The sequence below is a fragment of the Mesoplodon mirus genome, assembly GCF_964341445.2.
Source record: "Mesoplodon mirus genome assembly, chromosome: 3".
Classification (NCBI taxonomy): Eukaryota; Metazoa; Chordata; class Mammalia; order Artiodactyla; family Ziphiidae; genus Mesoplodon; species Mesoplodon mirus.
The window spans coordinates 62,577,801-62,594,230 of NC_138978.1; the positions used below are offsets into that span (position 1 = coordinate 62,577,801).

The following is a 16,430-nucleotide window of genomic DNA, read 5'->3' on the forward strand; positions in this document are numbered from 1 at the left end:
TGGCTGCGCCGTTGGGTCACGTGACGCGCCGCCCTGACTCCGCCGCCTTCGGCGTGGGCTGTGGACTCTCAAGGCTTTCGCGCGGGGCCGTGGAGCTTGCGCCGGCTGGTCTACTCCCGGGCGGGGCCGGCGAGACAGGCGCCCGGCCTCACCTGGCTTCCCTGTAGCTGCTTCTCCCTCTTGCGGTCGTTGGCGAGGCGGAGTCATGTTTCCACATTCAGAACGGGTGAGGCGGTTTAGTCCCCCACAGCATGGTTTGGAGCCAAGCCTTTGGGTTAAAGGAATTTGAAATTTGCAAAGAAAAAACGGAACAGACAACCCTTTTCTGCCTGGCCTTAGAGGATCTCAGGCAGTGGTTAGCATGTGAAAAAAACCTGGGGCGTACTTTTCACCTGACAGATCCCTTGGTTTTGCTTCTGGAAAGCTTCCTGGGTGTATGTTGCAGCGCTGTTCCCTTCGTAGATTTTTGCAGGGGCCACAGTTCCATTCTCCCCAGTGCTAAAATGTAGGTTAACATCCCCGCCCCCCGCTCCACCTCCCCACCGGTTAATTCGGTAGTAAAATGGAGCTTAAGTAGTTTTCCGTAAGTGCACACAATAAGGGGCTTGGGACAGGTGATGCAAAACTTGCCAAATTGCTTCCCTTAAGAAAATCTACTGCCATATCAAACAAGAGTTCTGGTTATGTTTAAATCACCATTATACATTTGAGGGAATTTTAGGAATCTGCATCAAACGCCATTTTCCAAATGAAAAAGCTAAATTTCCCAGCGTTGAAGAACTTGCCCCAAATCTCAGGTCCTGTTGGCTGACCTCATACTTTGTACTTATATTAAAAGTTCTATCTCCAGCCGGAAACTTTTTGGTGGTGGGAGTCCCTTAGTTCAGAGACTGAGAGGTTACCTGAGTGATGTGAAGCTGTGGAAGAATTAATTTGGAAATTAAACAGCAATTTGAAAGGATAGGCTTTAGTAAAAAGGAGAGGTAAGAGAAAATTTTTTAGGGTGGAGCAGTATAATGGCGTGCAGTTTACCTTACCTATTGAATTTAGGATTATTTCGTTGGAGATACATATATTTTCTGAACAGGACCTAAAATTCTTTCAGGAATTTTCAAAAAGCTCTTGGTGGACAGGAGTAATCAACTCAGTTTTGCATTTGTGTTATGGAAAAGAAGTACAGTGATGTTACAAAATAGTGTTAACCCTTTTTTTTAAAATCTGGCTTTATGACACATTGTTCTAGGGTTTTCTTCTCTCTTTTCTTTTGTTCCCTATTTCCCTTTAGAATGAAATGAAGATAAGAAAGTGGAAGCCAAAATTTATCTTGCATTTTTGCCCAGCTCCCTAGTTGAACATTATCTGATATACAGCCTTTGGTATGAGTAGCCACAGCCTAATATTACCTATGTTTCCAAGACATAACCTGACAGGGGATACTATTAATGACACAAAATTAATTTAAAATTATAAAGTTTCATGTGAAACATTTTAAAAGGTAACAATAAAAGTAAATCCAAACTTTTCATAAGAGAATGGTTGGAGGAGTTCTGAAAATGTGTGCAATAAGATGTAGGCAACATGTCTTGAGAAGACCTCTGAGACTATCTTTTAGTTGCTTCCATATTTATGGGCTCACTCTGCATCATCCACCTTCACTCCAACCATTTCTTTAGATGAGAAAATACCTAAACGTTGAGGTTTTGTCAAATGTGGGTGGTTTGGCTTTCTTTAAGGTGACTTTACTTATCTCTGCTCTTAGGAACTATTTATTGATTTCACAGTTTGATTCTTAGAAGTAATTTTATTTCTCTCATTACCAAGGTTTTAGGAGTCATTTTATCATCTTTTTCCTCAGTCTTCTACATCAGGATGTCTCAGGTGGGTTATAAACTACCTGCATTTGGATTACCTGGGATACCTGTTAAAATGCAGATTCCTTGGATTCCCCAAACAGCTTTGGGGGAGTGTATGTATGTGGGTGGGCATGGTAGGGTGGTACAGGGTACATTCTTAGGAATAGAGGAGTCTTAAGTCTCTGTATATTTCATGGAGCTGATCTGCTAAAATGCCCACAGACTGCCTAGCTGTGGACTTATATGTGAAAGAAATAAGGGCCTCTGTTAATTTACTCTTGTGGCTGAACCTAATCCTAATTGACAGAATGAATATCTCAAAGTAAAATGAAATGTATGCATCACCTCTTAAATATGATGAGACATAAAATATGATGAAACAAAATTTTTCCACCTTAACAGAGATTGGTAAGCTTTCTCTGCCTTGCAGTTTAATTTTTTTCCCACTAGAATGAAGATTCTATGGCAGAGACTGTGTAGTTTTTTCACTGCTCTATCTCCAGCTGCTAAACAGTACGTAGTAGGAATTTAGTAAATATCTGGCGAATGGATGAGTTTCTTATCACTAAAAAGAAAGCTTATCTATAGGTGATGTAATTCAGTTATCTTTCCTAGGAAACTTTTTTTTTTTTTTTCGATACGCGGGCCTCTCACTGTTGTGGCCTCTCCCGTTGCGGAGCACAGGCTCCGGAGGCGCAGGCTCAGCGGCCATGGCTCATGGGCCTAGCCGCTGAGCGGCATGTGGGATCTTCCCGGACCGGGGCACGAGCCCGCGTCCCCTGCATCGGCAGGCGGACTCTCAACAACTGCGCCACCAGGGAAGCCCCCTAGGAAACTTATTATGAAATCTTTCTGCATGTTTGTCAGATTTATTTATTCTTGAAATTTAGCCATTCCACCATGCTGTGTTTAGTTGTGAGTTTGATTTCATGAATATTGACTAATATTTGGTCTGATCTGAGAAAATTTCCTCTTCTTTTATATTGTTCCGGTCTGTTCGCCTCCCTGCTTCTGAAACTAGTATTATTGACTATTGATTATTTTATAATTATTGACTATTTTATTTCTTGGAGCTATCTTATTTTTCTAAAGTCCTTCCTTCCATAATTTTCATTTTATTATTTTTTTCCTTTAAGTTCTGAGAGAATTCTTCCAACTGAGCTTTAAATTCACCGGTCCAATTTCTTTTACTCTCTTATGTTTTATAGTAACTCACTATATGCTCAAAAAGGACCCTCTTCTTTGAACTGCTGGTTTTTTCATTGCATACATTAATTTTCTTTAATTTATGTGTTCTTATAAGAGACTTTAAAAAAATTTTACCATCGGTAACTGAGATGAGTCCCTGTGAAGACTGGATAAGTCCATGCAAGTATTTAAAAATAACTACTTTTTACTTTCAACCATTCATTTCTCAATTCCTGTATCCTCAGGTATGCAGACAGATGCTATAGTTCAGGGTTGGAAGTATGGTTGACATTCATTATTTTATCTGTCAACTGACTCTTATTTCTTTTGAGAATAGCATACTTCCTCATTTGGAGCACTACTTCTCCCACTGTATCATGTATTCTGAATGAACTCTTCCATATTCCTTGCAATGAGCAATATGTCCAGCTGGGTCATAGCATTCTGCTCCCCTGACTCAATGAGGTAGTCATGTGACCAAGCTGAGTTAAGCAGAGTCCTATGAGATTTTTTTCAAACTGAGTCAAGAGGGAAGAGCCTTCTCTTTCTTGTGACTGAACTGGGAAGATATGAGCCAGGAGGCAGTGGTGGCTATAATTACAAATGAATGGAGACTTCTGGTCTGGTAAAATGCACTGATGCCAAAAAAGAAACAGAAAGGAGAGCTAGAGAGTGCTAGTTTTAGTCTTTCTGAGGCTAGTTATATCCCTATGATTTGATTACATGATTCATAATTTTTTCTTTCAGTTTGTTTAGATATTTGTCACCATCTAAATGTTGCCAAACCAAACTTGAGTCCACTCACCTGTGTGTAGTAAAGCCAGTCTACTGACACTGGGTTGTGGTGAAGGAAAGTGCAGTGTTTATTGCAGGTGCCAAACAAGGAGTGTGGACAGCTAATGCTCAAAACCCCCTAACTCTCCAGTGACGGGTTTCAGGGAAGCAGTTTTAAAGGCCAGGTGAGGGTGGGGAGTCGCAGGGTGAGTGATCAGCTCATGCAAAATTCTCTAATTGGTTGATGGTGAGGTAACAGTGTGGTGTCACAGTGGTTAACATCATCAATCCTCAGGCTCCAGCTGATCTGGGGGCTCTGTGCTCATGATCATCAAGTAGTTAACTTCCATTTGGTGGGAGTTTTAGTATCTGTAAAATGACTCAGAAATGTGCATCAGACACTGTTACCTATGTTCTTCAGGGAGGAACGAAAACTTCTGTGACTGATACATGGCAGATTGACTGTTTAAATTGTTACCAGTTCTCCTGGCCCAACTAATGTTTTTGTCACTACATGTTCACATTCTTTCAATCATTAATTCTTGAGCCACGCTTTTGTGACTCAGGGGGAGTCCTGGGAGACTATGGCTTTTCTACAAACAGGAGGCAGGCAGAGGACATGGGGTTGGAGGGGGGTTCCTGTCCTGGGAAGTACCCACAGGGTCCTGCTCGGTTACATAAAGATCTCCAGTAAAAGAATTTTTCAAGAATACTAATGATGTTGATATTTCTTAGGGAGGATGCCACTTAACTCCTTGGTAAGGTTTTATATCATTCCACTATGTTACAGAACTCTATATAGTAACAGAACCCATATGACTACATTGGGGAGATTATCCGGATTGCTTACATTCAGGTGCTGGTCTTCCTGAGGAGCTTCTCAGGTGTTTGACAGCTAAGCTATTTCTGTGACCTATAGTGTTTTGTCTTTTGGGGGGAGTTTTACTTCATGAGACCTCTAATCTCCTACCTAGTACAGAGTAGATGGAAGTCCCTAACTTATTTTTCCAAAGCCTCTAGTAAAGCTCGTGGTTTCAAGTGCACTATCCAAGTCTACTGAGGTTTGAGAGGAGAAGGAGGAGGATGTGGACCTATAGTTAGGCTGCTGTATTCCATATTTTTCTGTGTTGTGTTTGTGTGTGATGGAATAATTTACAAGAAAGAAACATTTGGGGTTGAAAAGACTGTGAAGGATTCAATTATGTCATTTTTTTCCCCTATGCAAAATTGTATTAACCAGCTTCCAAGAGAGTCCCTAATGATTCATGCTTCCTGGTATTTATGTCCTTGTGTCATCCCATCACAAACCAAGTATGGCTAACCTGTGTAACCAATAGGATATTGCAGAAATGACAATGTGACTCTTGACACTAGATCAGAAAGAAATTCCTGCTCCAGTCTTGCTATCTCTTGGATCTTTTGCTTTGGAGGCAGTCAGTTGCCATATTCTGAGGGCACCACCAGGGAAGCCCTCAGGCAACATCTTGACTGCAGTCTTATGAGAGTCCCTGAGCCAGAGCTACTAAGCCATATCTGGATTCCTGACCTACAGAAACTGTTCAAAACAATAATTGTTCATTGTTTTAAGCAGTTAAGTTTTGGGAGAATTGTTACACAGCAATCAATACATGATTAATATAAATATCCTCATTGTTCTTAAGAAATCAACTGGATAAATGGTAGTAGAGTTTATTCTGATGGAAAAGATTAGGGGAAGAACAAATACAAACCAACATATTTCTTCATTGGACTTGTTAATTATGAGATGCCAAGTAGAAATTCAAGTGCAAATGTCAAATATGCAGTTGGACATAAGCTTCTTGAGTTTTAGGGAGAGATCAGAGTTACAGAATGAAATTTGTGAGGCATCTGTATATAGATTCTATTTAAAATTATAGGAAGACATGTAGATAGAGAAGAGAATAGAGCTCATCACTGAGTCACTCCTGACATTGAGGAGAGGAAGAAGAGCTAGCAAAGAAGTCAGAAAAGGCACAATCATTGAGATAGGAAAAGAAACTAGCCTATGTGTTAAGGAAGCCAAGAGAATAAACTCTCCAGAAGGGAGTGATCCACGCTGTCCAGTGACCTGAGAGGCTGAGCAGGATGATAGCAGAGAAGTTGTCTGTGGGAGGTGGAGACATAGAGATCAGCAGCACCTTCATGAGAGTAGTCTTAGTGCAGTGGGGGAAGAATGAAGGACAATTGGAGTGACTTGACAAGAGAATGGGAATGAGGAAGTTAAGACAGACATCACTCACAGGGTCACGAAGTTTTGCAGTGAAGAAGAGGTGAGAAATGTGAAGGTAGCTGGGAGAGGATATGAGGACAAGAGGGGGGTTTCTATTTGATGTATTTATAATTAAAACATTTAAGATACAGGATACAAGGCTATGTTTGTAAGCTGATGGGAATAATTAAGCTCAAGAAAATAATTGATGATGCAGGAAAGGGATAATTGTGGGAGCAAACCCCATGAGAGACTGAGAGGGAATGGAATAGAAGTGGATATGCTGGCCTTTGATGGGAGCCGGAAATACTTCCTCCCTTCTATTAAGAAGGCAATGTAGGCTTTTTCCTGAGTAATACGGAGAGTGTGGGAAGTGAAAACATGTCAGAAAAACTGTCTTGCCATCTCAACTCCTACTCTATATAATTAACTGAAGGAATTAATCTCTGATACAGATTTTGATTGACCATTCATTCGACAGGCATATACTAAACTCCAACAAGTAGAAGTTACTTAGGCAAAATGATAGAATATCTTTCTCTCGGAGATTGAAACCTACTTCGGAAATGGTCATGCAATTAAGCAATTAAAATGCAATAATTTAATGTTGATAATCGAGATGTGTTCAAAGTGCTTTGGATCATAGAAGGAAGAAGGACCCAAGCCTGTTCAGGGGAGACAGGGAAGGCTTCTTAGCCAAGACTTAATGGAAACTATAAGGAAAAGCAGGAATTTGCAATTGAGCTGGTTAACAATAGCCATAATAATAAAAATAGCAGTGATGATTCTGAGACATCTCATTCATGTATGGGAGAACACAGTAAAAAGGTGACGGTGAATCCTTTTCTACATTTCTTCCTGTGGTTTATGTGAGTGCTTTCACATATTTGCATATTAGCTGTTTAGTGGACTGTCCTTGGAGTTGTCTGTTTAGCAGCACGTAAGTGTACTGATTTAGGCTTGATGGCTCCTAAACCACAACAGATTTTAGAAGTCTTCAGAGTTAAGGAATTGAACATTTCCTTAAAAACTAATATCAATATCTAATAGCTTTCAAGGGGAAATTCTGCATTTTAGGATTTAAGCTAATCTCTGTGAAAATTGTATCTTAAGTATCATGTGTTGAATGTGCATGTGTGTATATAAAATTGAAATTCAGATAAAAAAATCTTGGATGTATATGGGGTATACTAGCTAATCAGAATTTTCTCTTTAATCAGAATACTATTGGTTTCAATATTATTGTTGAATATCTTTCCAAAATAAATCACTTTCCTTTGATGCCGTGTTAATGCTTAAAAATGCATATTAAAATTATATGGAAAAATTTTTAAATGATTTTCAATTTTGTTTCGGTTAGGGTTTTACTATACTTGAATGTTACAGTGTTTAGTTCCCCTCCCTGGGTTTTTTCTCTTTGAATAATTCTAATTTGTGTGTGTGTGTGTGTGTTTATGTGTTTTGTTTAGTGCATGACAATAGGCAATACAGTTTTATAAATTATATTCTGCCATTAATGCAGAACTTTAGTTTTTTCCTTACAGCCATTCACATGAAGTAGTTTTCTCTTACATCTTCTTTTATTCTATCTACTTTTTTCCCCTTCATCCTTTGTCTCATCTGCTGGAGAGGTAGCAGTAAGGAAGGAGGCTACAGGGAACTCTAGTCTTCATATCATATGTCATTTTATAGACTTTTACTTTTCTTTGAACTTTAGTGCTAATTCTTTATTCTCTTTTAACTCTGCTTAGTCAGGGCTTTTAATATCCTGCAGGGAGTAAAAATTAATAATGAATTTTAGTCAGTGTATGTGGAAAATGCTAATGTAATATACAACCATCAAATATCTGGGTTTCCCTTTTTTTAATGGAAGTTTTGTGTTTTTCAATTAAAAGTGATTCATTAATAATCAATTGGTCTTTAACTGTACAATAATACATGTTTAAGATATGTATGTATGTATGTATGTATGTATGTATGAATTCCCAAATCAGAAAAAATCCTTTGGTGGACTGCTCCATAACTATATTATGTACATGGGAAATCTGGTAAACTCAGGGTATGACAAAAACATTGGTAGAAGGGAATTTATAGAGGAGGGGCAGTTTGAATTTTTTGGTCATTAAAGACTGCATGAAGACTATAAATGACTCTGCCTTGAAGGAGCTTCATAGAACAAGGAACATTATCTCCTAGTGTAGTGGACATTTATTGATTGATTACATAACATCTCTTTCCCTTACCCACCTTCCTTATAATACCCAGATTTTTCTTAGGCCATCCACCCCTTTGGTACGTGGCTCATAAGTTCAGGGAGATATACTACTGCCAGCTCAGGGGGTAGCCCTGAATTGCCTTAAACTTATAAGAACATTCAGTTCTCCTGGATGCAGTTAGTGTTGGTTGGATTTAAGTCAATGAGTGTGTTGAATTTGCCATGTTCTACAAAAATCCTTCCAGCTCCTATAGGAGGGTTTTGAAGTCAGGTAGGTACACAGCTGAAGATGGCTAGCAACTACAAAACATCTGGCAGATACCATAAGGAAGGGGGGAAAATCCCCAAATATAATTTTACAAAGTTGGATCATGAAAATCAGGAAGTTGTGCTAGAATCTTAGTAATACCTGTTTAGAAAGTCATCTTGCATTTTCAACTATAGCAATAATCATTAGTGGCATGTTCAAGGAGTTTAATTTATGAGCGTCAAAGATCTGCACATAAAAATAGCCCTTCCTTTAAACTTAATTTTTCGCTGTTCAGATCATTGAATTAAAGGATTGTTAGTTCCTCAGAGTACCTATATTTGGGGACTAATTTAGGAATTCAACCCAAATAAAAAATTATTCTAGGGGAAAAATTAATTCCCAGTTCTAACTGAAAGTGAATCATAAATGAATTTTTAAAATACAATCCATTCATAAGTTTAGAATTTATTGTATCTATGAGAGGTTTGGTAGTGTATTAGAAAGAATTGGGAGATTGGGATTGACATATATACACTACATGTATAAAATAGATAACTAATGAGAACCTACTGAATAGCACAGGGAACTCTACTTGGTGCTCTGTGGTGACCTAAATGGGAAGGAAATCCAAAAAAGAGGGTATATATGTATATATACAGCTGATTCACTTAGCTGTACAGCAGAAACTAACACAGTATTGTAAAGAAACTATACCCCAATTAAAAAAAAAAAGAACTCTGCTCTAGGAAGGAGTCAAAGAATATTGATTCTAATGTAGCTCTGCCATTAATTAGCTATGTAACTTCCCCAAGTCACCTCCCTGGTTCTTTATTTTCTTGTCTATAAAATAGAGAAGTTGAAGTAGATTTCTTAGATTCATTCAGTTCCAGCAAACTTATAATAAGTTTATCAAATGCCAGAACACACGTTTATTTAACAGTGATTTTAATATGGAGTTTTAAAAATGGGTTTTGAAAAACATTTTTGTGGGTTTAATATTGTTCTTCTGGATCATTAAATATTATTCATAAAAGTAATTTTACCTTAGGGCATTTAATTTAATACATTAGTTAAGATCATTCTAATAATGGTAGCAAGATGATAACTAAATAAGATAGTGTATTAGAGATAATTTTAAATGAATTTTTTACTGATTCTAAATGATTTTAAATTAGTTCATTTATTTTTCAATTATTCTACTGATGTATTGATTTAAGAGGACTTTTGTTATTTCCCCAAATAGTTTTATTGCTTTATAATTTTATTATATACTAATTTGATAGCATTTGTTAGAAATTTTAAACCAAATAATTAATATTTATGTATAATTAGCATATTATACATGTATTATATAATTAATATGTATATAATGTATATAATAATATGTATTATATGTATATATACATATATAATGTGTATATAATAATATACATATGCATATAATAATATGTTTGTGGACTGCATAGGAAAGTCATAAAACCTAACTTTGGGTCCTGTGTGAGAAGGAAACACCTGAGCTAATCTTGACAAATAAATTGGAATTAGCCAGGTGAAGAAAGGAGTGAAGGAAGTCTTGTGAGAAGGAGCAGCTTATACAGAGTCATGGAGGTTTGTTAGTATGGAATATTTGGGGAATTGCAAATAATTTTTATATGACTAGGGTATATAGTACAAGGAAATGAAGAGTGAGATGAAGCTGGAGAGGTAAGCAGTCCTCATGATGGGTCAAGATCATGAGCATACTTATATGCTGTGTGAGGATTTCATATTATACCACTCCCCAATCTATTCCTGATTAACCTTGCTTCTGACTTTTGAAGTCATTTTCCTGTAGACAGTCACACTGCATTTGGAATCTTTATATTTAGTTTTGTCTTCCTATAGGTTATCATTTATAAAGCACCCACTTACTTTTCTACCATATAGTTTTTATTATCTCGCCTTGTATTGTAACTATCTTATGTATTATATCTACACACATTTTAAAACTCAGTGTTATAATTCTTGCTTTCAAATATCAAACATATTTTAAAGAACTACAGGGGATAAGAATAGTCTATTATGTTTACCCATATATTTACCATTTCTGTTGCTCTTTCTTCATTCTCAATGCTGCAGGCATCTTTTGGGTATTATTTCTCTTCTGTCTGAAGAAGTTCCTTTAACAATTCTTTTGGAACAGATCTGCTGGCAAGAAATTCTCTTAGTTTATTTACCTTGATCTGAGACTGTCTATTTTACTTTCATTCCTAAAAGATATTTTCTCTGGATATGGAATTCTGGGTTAAAAATTATCCCTTCAGCATTAAAAAAATTAATTAATTATTTAAAATTTTTGGCTGTGTTGGGTCTTCGTTTCTGTGCGAGGGCTTTCTCTAGTTGTGGCGAGCGGGGGCCACTCTTCATTGCTGTGTGCGGGCCTCTCACTGTCGTGGCCTCTCTTGTTGCGGAGCACAGGCTCCAGACACGCAGGCTCAGTAGTTGTGGCTCATGGGCCCAGTTGCTCCGCAGCATGTGGGATCTTCCCAGACCAGGGCTCAAACCTGTGTCCCCTGCATTGGCAGGCAGATTCTCAACCGCTGTGCCACCAGGGAAGCCCTTCAGCATTTTTTAAATGTTCCATTTCCTTCTGGCCTCCATGAGACAGCTGTTAATTTGAATAAATGTTTCCCTATCCGTAATGCATTATTTCTCTCTGGCTGCTTTCATGATATTTTCTTTGTCTATAGTTTTCAGCAGTTCGATTATGATGAGTCTGGGCATGGATTTTTTTTGTGTTTATTCTGTTTGGGTTTACTGAGTTTCTTGAACGTTCAGGTTTGTGCATTTCCCTGCACATTTAGGTAGTTTTCAACCATTATTTCTTCAAATATATATATAAATATGTATATGTTCTATTAATGTACTCTTTCTCCACTCTGTCTGGGACTCAGATGACACAAATATCAGACCTTTTATTATTGTACCACAGGTTCCTGAGTTTCCATTTAATTTTTTCAATCATTTTTCTGTTTTTCAGATTACATAGTTTCTATTGCTCTATCTTCAAATTCACTAATCTTTTTCCTTTGTCATCTCCATGGATCCCATTCAGTAAGTTTTTAAGCTTGTTATTGTATTTTTAGTTCTAAAATTACCATTTGGTGGTTCTTTATAATTGCTGTTTTATTTCAAGATTTTCTACCATTCCATTTATTTCAAGGTATATGACCTTGTTGGAATGTTTTTATAATAATTGTTTTAAATCTTTGTCAGATAATTATAGAATTTGCCATTACAGCATTGGCATTTATTGATTTTCTTTCCCTGTGAGAGATTTCTTGGTAACCCCAAGTAATTTGGGGTTATATCTAGGACATTTTGAATATTATATTATGAGACTCTGGGTCTTGTTTAAATCCTATGAAAAATATTGATATTTTTATTTTAGCTGGTAGTTGGCCAAGTTGGGTTAAGACCACAAATTATAACCAGCTTTCTGCGGAATGTGGTTTCAAGGTCAGTTCTGTTTTCAAAGTTTTTTTTTTTTTTTTTTTTGCCTTACACGGGCCTCTCACTGTTGTGGCCTCTCCCGTTGTGGAGCACAGGCTCCGGACGCACAGGCCCAGCGGCCATGGCTCCCGGGCCCAGCCGCTCCGCGGCATGTGGGATCTTCCCGGACCAGGGCACGAACCCGTGTCCCCTGCATCAGCAGGTGGACTCTCAACCACTGCGCCACCAGGGAAGCCCTGTTTTCAAAGTTTTGATAGTGCAAAGGGTCCTTTTTGTGTGTGTACCACTCACAGTGGCCAGTATGGGATCTGGCCAGTGGTCTAAATACTGGTTCACGTCTCAGAGTTGGTGTGCTGTTTAAGGTCAAGTACACACATATGTAGCTAGGGTTGAGCACTGTAGTTCATAAACAATTTGTGGTGTCACTTTCCCACAATCCTTAGTCTGCAGTATTTCCTGTACTTACCTGTTTCCTGGGGCTCCCCTTTTTGGTCCTCTGGCCAGAAATATGTCTTTATTTACTCCACTCTCATACTTCCTATGACTCTATCATAGGAAGGAATTCTAAATATGAAATTTGATGCAAAGTAGCAAGAAGACAAAGGTGGGTGGGTGGGGAGGAGTTGCCTTACCCTCTTTGGACCACAGCTCATCTACTGGAGATGAAAGTTCTCCTCACTTAGAGTTTTAGGCTCCCATACCTCCCATTGCCACCTTTGCCGTGGTCACTGAGCCACCATTGGCTTGTTTGGATCTGGGGCATGAGAGAATGGAGAAAAAGGAAGAAAAATAGAGCTCTTGCTCTTTCTCTGAGTGTTAGGGGACACCTTTCTCATTTCTTGAGCCAGAACTGCAGGAATTCTCTTGGCATTTGCTGTTCCTGACCAAATTCCATTTCTGAATTTCAGGCTGAATTGAGTCCAGACACGGGATGCCAGAGTAAAATAAAAGTTAAAACTCAGTGTCAGTTAGTGGCACTCTGATTTCTGTTTTTTCTTTCCCAGTCTGCTTGATACAATTTAATTCTTAGAATCCTCAAGTAACTGCCCTATGCATTCTGTTCAGGTTTTATAGCTGTATTTGGTGCAGTAGTGAATTATTAATAAATAATTATTTGGTTCATTATGGATGAGAGGTTATCATAGCTTCTCAATTTAGGAATTTTTCAATGAAATACTTTTTAGAAATAATCTGTTTTATTTTATTAGGGGAAGTTTAATTCCTCTCTTATAAAAGTCTTCTTTTAGATATTAAATTGTCTTTTGTTATCCTGAAGGAATTAATGTTCTTCACATTATTGTTTACTCCACAAAGTATTTGCTACAGGTTTAGTATGTTACTGATTTAAAAAAAATTATGTTTTATGTGTCTCCTCAGTCTGATTACTATTTTAAAGTGTACAGTGTTTGTAGATCTTAATGTGTTCTAATAATTCAAAATGAAACAGAGGCCTAAGTGTTTCTGAAGAAATAGTCAAAGTGTTAAACTATATAAAACCAACCACCATAGTACAAAATATCCTATCAATCAAATAGTCTGAACCATTTCAATAGCATTTGTTCTTTGAAAACTTGATACAATAAATGAAATTTTGTGTTACTATATCCCTTTTCATTAAAATATTAGGTTCATTATTATAACTTAAAAAATAAACTTAAAATGAAATTCTTGTGTAAGTGGTCATAGGAGTAAATATCATTCTTTAATCTTTTATTAAATGAAAGGATTTATAATTAGAAAACCACTTCTCAGGACACATGTTAACTACTGAGTATAGAGGAGGAAAAAGTGCTTACTTGTATCAAAATTACTAAAACTCTAATTTATTTCTGGGTTGTCCTTTTATAAAACATATGTAAGTTGCAGTTACAAGCAATTGCAAGGGGATTGTATTGTAGTTGGTACTTTAAAGCTCGTGAACATTTAATATTGTTCTATCTCAACTGCATATCAGAGACTTTAGTCTCATTGGAATTTAGTCATTACAAGGAATTCTAAATATAGGAAACATGGTGTCATGAACACTGTAAAATGAACTACAGGGCTCTGAGAATCAGGCTAGGGCAGGAATGAGTCTAGTTTATCTGCCCTCTCTTGTCATCATCATGAGACTATAATTAGGTTGGATGCCTACTTCCTCAAATCTGAAGCTTCTAATAGGCATTCATTTCCTAGGGACCATGATGCTTTCAATGATAGCCTTAATGTTAACATTAATTCTCTTTAAGATTCTCCAGGAGTACCTATCAGGAAATGACAAACTTTTTTTTAGACTACATATTCTTGACTCTTTGGTAAGTAATCATTCCTATGTAAGCTTTCATACACTGCTTCAGTAAATATTTATTGACTGCCTACTGTGTTCTGGGACTTTGCTAGATAATGCTATATTAGTCAGTAAAACATAGTTTCAGTCACACTTATTTGAAATCTAGCAGGAAATACAAGCCAATAATATAAAGTTTAACTGGTGTTGTGATAGAAGCATAAGATATTATAGGAGTACATAAGAGGAACATCTAACTCAAAGAAGGCCTAGAATAACACTCAAGGCCAAGAGCAAATCAGCCAAGTGAAGAGATGATTGAAGCTGTCTTTGATTTTTGAGTAACTTTGCACAAGGAGATCTCCTGATACCTGTAGCCTGTAGACGCTTTATTATTCCAATTCAATATTATTTTGTATCTCCTAAAGAATCAGTACGTAGAAAAGTTTATATACTTTTTCTCTACTCTAAATGATGCTATGAACCTAATTAATATATAATCCTGATCAGATGCAAATGAATGAAACAATGTTTGATCATAAAGAAATGTTATCATGCATAATTACCAGTTACTAATAAATAATTCTATATGGGTAAAGCATAATAAACCAAGCATTCTATAATGATTCTTGATAAAATCTGTCAGCAGCTTTCCTTTACTGTTTTCTCACCTGACAGTGTATTCATGTATCTATTTGCTTGTCTTGCAGTTTTGTTTCCAGAGGCCTTCCATTCTTTCTTATCCCTTATGATAAGGGATAAGAAATGTCCTTATGAAATGTCAATCCCATTTTTGCTAGATTCATTACCTAGTTTATCCTCAGTTTTCCAGAAAAATCAGCATGGCTTTCAAGTATAATATATGTTAGTTTAATGTCTCTGCTACCTTGTTCTCAGGTATCTTTTGCTTTTTTTTCTCCTCTTATCACTGGAAGTTTCATTTCTGAGTTTATTCCTTCAAGTTAGTGTTTTAATATTTTCCTACAGCATAGTGAAATAAAAACAAATAATCTTGTTTGGCTGGACAAGATGGATGATTGAATAAAATTAAAGGAGAATAGACTGTAGAATCCAAAACCTTCAGGAGAGAAAGAGCATGACTTAAAGGTAATGGTGGCAATGAGTATTTCTATCTTTATGGACAAGAGGGCTTTGAGAGGTCAAGATAATTTATTTCCAGGTTATTTTCAAGTGAACTCCAGACCTCTGGGAGAGTGACAGCACTTGGGGACCTAGATACTCTGATGGAGAACCTGGGTATTACAAAATATACAAGTAAATGGGCTTCTACTAAGTGAAGTGTGTAGAGAAGAATAATTGAAGTTGCTTAGGTTGTGCTTGAATGGCCACAGTCTTAAGGATGTGATGAGCTTGAGTGTTGGGTTATGCTTATTGGATTGCACATTCAATGAAGGAGTTGGCTGACATATTGTGGCTCTTCAGTAAATGTTGTGGACTGAGTCAAGGAACATGGCATGCTGTAATACCAAGCTTTGTCTCTTTAGAGAGAGCTAGGCTTACTCTTATGTGAAATAAAATAAATGTACCTGTGGAGGTTCTTTATGTGTATTTGTGGTTAGGTGGATGTTGGGGCAGTGTTGGAGAGAGAAATACACTTGGATAGCACTTGGTCCCTATGAGCATGGCCAGTTTTACAGAGACTGAGGAGACTTGTCTACTCTGAAATCAAGGGGCCTACAGGAGTCACAGGGCTGAATTTATGTTGTTTTTATTACTATGATACCATCTATTAATATAAAGCAAAAAGTAAGAATACCCTATAATTAATAGTCTAAAACAAAAAATGAGATGACTAGCTTTTCACTTAAAGCAATTTCTAGTCTGTTATGCAATTACTCAGTTGCTTAGTTTCAAGACTTTATTATCTCCTTAAATCATAATTAATATAGAAAATTTGATACATTTCTGCTTCCTAATCACTGCTTATCCAAGCACTCACAATCTTTTATAATCCAATTTTGTACTACTATCATATTTGTTCTATAAATGAGAAGTATTAGATTTTCTGTTTTGGTGAGAGTATCTTAATATGGTAGTTGAATAATGCAACACTGAGTTAAGCCAAAGAATTAGAATCTTAATATATATCAATATTAAGAAATATACACATTTTTGAAAATCTTAATGACAGAAAAATTAAA

The 16,430-nt window shown here is 36.9% G+C and overlaps 1 long non-coding RNA gene across 1 annotated transcript in view; it reads left to right on the top strand.

Annotated features, from left to right (window-relative positions):
* Window position 1: 1 nt before the first annotated feature.
* LOC309801275 overlaps window positions 2–16,430 on the top strand; it is a 148,860-nt gene continuing 132,431 nt past the window's right edge. Inside the window, exon 1 of the long non-coding RNA XR_014293552.1 lies at window positions 2–226. This is a non-coding gene — a long non-coding RNA (uncharacterized lncRNA). The remainder of the gene's footprint in view (window positions 227–16,430) is intronic.